Below are 4143 nucleotides of genomic sequence, written 5' to 3'. Positions count from 1 at the left end.
AAAATTAAAAAAAAAAAAAAAAAGACTGGCATGGGCACCCGTAGTCCCAGCTACTCGGGAGGCTGCAGCAAGAGAATCCCCTAAGCCTAAGAGCTGGAGGTTGCTGTGAGCTGTGTGACGCCACAGCACTCTACCCAAGGTGACAAAGTGAAACTGTTTCTAAAAAAATTTTTTTTTGGGGGGGGATTTAATATTTTCTCCTTACATCAAAATATGCACTACTTTTGAAATAAACACTTATATGTATTTACATCAAAACATCAATACTACCGATATCAGAATTTTGCTCTTTGGTAGGTTCTTGGTCTCAGTGATTCAAAGAATGAATCCGCAGACCACAGAGCGTGATAAGACAGGATTTATTTACAGAAAAGAATACAGAAGTGCCAGAGCTCCTGGCAGACAGAAAACTGGAGTCAGGAGAGAAAAGTGCTCTCTCTCCCTTTCTGTCTGTCTGTAGGCTCTTTGTCTAGGGGTATATATAGTTGCATGGGGCCCTCAATAGCTATCTTTAGTGGGGCTAGGTAGTTACAATTAGCGTGTCTGTGAAGTCTGTTTGTCTATCTGTCTGTCTGGAACAACATGTTGTATCTGTAACGTCTGTCTGTCTGGAACAACATGTTACATGTAGCATGTCTGGGATATCTGTCTGGGTTGCAAATGGCTACAATCCCTTTTATGCTCAGGCCGAAATGGGGACCCCCTGCCCACCCTCCAGCCTGCTGGTTCTTCTGCTTGCTGCCACTGCACCAACATTGCCAAGGTGGAGGCAGCCAGTCTGTGCCCACCAACTTCATGAGCTGGCTAGGATGTCACTTGTCCTGTATCACTACTTCATATTCCATGGTGATGGAATTATGAATTTATATGTCTGCGAATATTGTCAGATTTGCTACAACACGAATATTAGTACTGAATATAAACATCCTTTTGTGCGTGTATTTGTCAGTAACCAAATTAATTCCTGAGCCCAAGACACAGGAACACAGCCCATGAGTCATAGTCTTTCTGCGGCAGCCTTCCGAATAAAGATGATTAAAGAAGGACGCAAACGGTGCCCCAAAGCTGAGCGCTGAACATCTAAGATAAGGTGACCAGACATCCCCCTTTTGGCGGGACAGTCTCAATTTTTAACAATTTGTCCCACGTCCTGCGGTGTTTTTAAAAAGCCCCGATTTTTGGAAAGAATGCATGACAAGCCAGGGAACAGCGGGAGAATGGGAAGGGAATATATGGTTTTCAGCTGCTGAAAAGTTTAATGTAACTCCATTTGGGAATGAAGAGGTTAATGTAACTTCTTTTGGAAATGAAAAGGCTAATGTAAACTCCCTACTCCCCTCCTGGGCAAGGTATCAGAAGGAGACTGGCTCCGTCCCTTGCTTCTAGGCAAAGACAATTAGCTCAGGAGCCAAACTGCCTGGAACAAACAAGTAGCCTCCCCCTCTCTAGAGTAAGGTGACCAGACGTCCTGCTTTTGGCAGAACAGTCCCGATTTTTAACAATTTGTCCTGCGTCCTGTGGGGTTTTTAAAAAGCCCCGATTTTTGGAAAGAATGGACAACAAGCTAGGGAACCCCGGAGAACAAGAAGGGAATACACGGTTTTCGGCTGCCATGTATGAGAACTGCTTATGAAAGTTTGCATTGTTGTCAGGCCCCGCTCCCCTGGCCCGCCCTCCCCATTGGTGTCCCGCTTTACCAATGTTAAAATCTGGTCACCTTAATCTAAGGTACCCGCCGCCTTCAGTTTAGCAGCTGTCAGGATTCCAGGTGGACGTTCACTTACGTCACCGTCTGACCTTCAGACCACGACACGGAGGATTCTGGGAAATGTAGTCTGGCACCTACCAAGTTGCTCACTTCCGTTTCCGGTCCAGCACTTCACCTTGTTAGTTTCTTAAGCCTAGCTGAGGCTCATTAGAAAAGGGCGTTTCCTTGCGGGTCATTCACCCGGCCACCGCAATAAGGGTCGGCTTTCTGAGACCTAGGGAAAGGGGCAGGCTGTGGCGTTGGATCGACCCAGGGGATTTCGATTGTCTATGAGCCTGGCCTGGAGGAAGGGTTTGAGGAGACGGATGCACCCAGCATCTCTGGTCGGGATGCGGGGCGGGGCCTGTGCCGGCAGAGCCAAACAGCCCCAGGCTTGGAAGGAGCAGTTTGAGGAGGGCAGATCTGGCTTTAAGATGAGCATCTCTCAATTTGGGCGACTGCAGTGTGGGCAGTCGCAGATCGATGATATGTAGAATTCGTTCGGGATAGCCGCCCACCCACTATGTGGTAATGTCAGAGTTTGGGGTTTGTGAAGTCATTTCTATAAAGGTGTGCAGAAGTTGATTCCTTGTGTTTTGTATGTATTCCCTTAATCCTTAAACACGATTTAAGTCGTGAGAGATGCTCGCTGTATTGTTGCTGGCTCTGCTTTTTGTTTATCATCCTAGACACACATAGATTGAATTCCCTTCTTAAGTGTCACAGCATGTGAGACTTACAGCTCTGAATTCAAATCTTGAGATTGTGTCTTGATTCTCATTGTTTACTGAAAGCTACGGTGAGTGTAGAATTGTAGACAGGACTTGTGAGGAAAGTAGTAGGAGTAGATTCCAGGAGTAGATGAAAGAATTCCCTGTGGTGTGTTGGGAATCATTGATTAAATCCTACTATCTCATTGCTCATTTTTCTTTCACAGCTTTGCCTACTTGAAACTGTTCTTTTCTCGGAGGGATCTGTATAGAAGAGGAAGGAACAACCCTTGATCTCTTGCCAACAGAGCTTCAAGTGAGTAGACCTTTGATTCTGCTTGCTATTGTTTCGTGGCAATGCCTTTGTGTCTTCCCAAACAAAAGCCAGCTTTCCTGATTCCATTCTTCATCCCGTAGTTTCCACAAATACACTTTTAGGCCCCTTTGGCACAGCTGCCTTCTCCTGGAAATTTTATAAGTTAGATAGTATTAGACCCATGTCACAGCTGATCACTTGATTTAATGTTGCCTTTCTCACAATTGCCATATGTGTACTATCTTATAGAACTTACATTCTCATTGCTAAACAAGAATCTAACATGTTTGCTTTATTTTCTTCATAGCCCTTTGTGTGTGTGTGTGTTTGTTGTAAAGTTTCTATATTAGCTTCAATTAATTTACAGATATTTATGGCAATGTGAGAGATAATGTTATATGACATGAACAGTTTCTGTTAATATGAAGTATGGATCAAAAATAAATGATTTTAGACAATAGTTTGAATGAAATTACAAAGAGGAGTGCATTAAAAAACACCAGCTGTAGAATCACTTGAAGAATTAAAATGATAGGTGAAAAATAAAAAAATATTCTCTTTAGAAAATAATTGACTTGCTGCATGCAATCTATATTCTTCTTTGTTTACATGGAAGACTTGTATGCACATCTTCCAGCTTATCCTCTGAAGGTTTTGGAACAGATGAAATAACCTCTTGAAGTTTATTCTGAATTAAATTTGCTGTTATATTCAATGAGTCATCAGGCATGTCCACTTTAGGTATGTCTGGTAATAGAGGCCCAATCATAACCTCATTTCTACTTGTGCTTGTTTCAAGAGAAGTTCCAAGTTTACAATCGTCTTCTCTCCTTCTTTTCCGCTCTTGAAGTTGTGTTGTCCTAGGTATAAATCTGTCAACTGCCTCTGAAGAAGTAATAGATTTTTGTGTAACAGAGCAGGCCACTGAGTTTTTAAAAGTGTTCACCTGCATTTTCTGCAAAGAGTCACTGTGGTAACAATGCTTCTCTGTTTGGTCACGGTTTCTGCCATCCTTAGAGGAGTCTGATGCTCTGTCCCTGTGCTCTCTGGATGAACACGTACATTTTGAGAGGAAATAACATAAAGGCAATTCACAAGAATAAGGAAGACAAGGATTTTAGTTTCTTGTAGGAGCATTTAAAGCAGCTGCACAAAATTCAGACACCTCTGAATCGAAGTTTTGTTGAAAATCTTTTGTGTCTTTACACTCTGCAACCAGTTTCTTCTTTGTCATGTAATTATCTTTGTTTTTAGTAGTTCTTCCTATATATACCTTTCTTTTCTTTTCTTTTTTATTAAATCATAGCTGTGTACATTAATACAGTCATGGGGTATAGTGTGCTGTTTTTATATACAATTTGAAATATTTT

General features: G+C 42.3%; 1 non-coding gene and 1 pseudogene across 1 annotated transcript; both read right to left on the bottom strand.

Annotated features, from left to right (window-relative positions):
• Positions 1-940: 940 nt before the first annotated feature.
• LOC111728365 lies at positions 941-1050 on the bottom strand. The gene has a single exon (XR_002775681.1). It is a non-coding gene; the product is annotated as a small nucleolar RNA SNORA5 (small nucleolar RNA).
• A 2312-nt stretch (positions 1051-3362) lies between these two features.
• Positions 3363-4143, bottom strand: part of LOC105887984 — a 1939-nt pseudogene continuing 1158 nt past the window's right edge.

This window comes from Otolemur garnettii, unplaced genomic scaffold, assembly GCF_000181295.1.
Source record: "Otolemur garnettii isolate 467f Iridium unplaced genomic scaffold, OtoGar3 scaffold00152, whole genome shotgun sequence".
Classification (NCBI taxonomy): Eukaryota; Metazoa; Chordata; class Mammalia; order Primates; family Galagidae; genus Otolemur; species Otolemur garnettii.
Note: the sequence above shows the minus strand (reverse complement) of the source record. Positions and strands in the feature narration are given on the sequence as shown.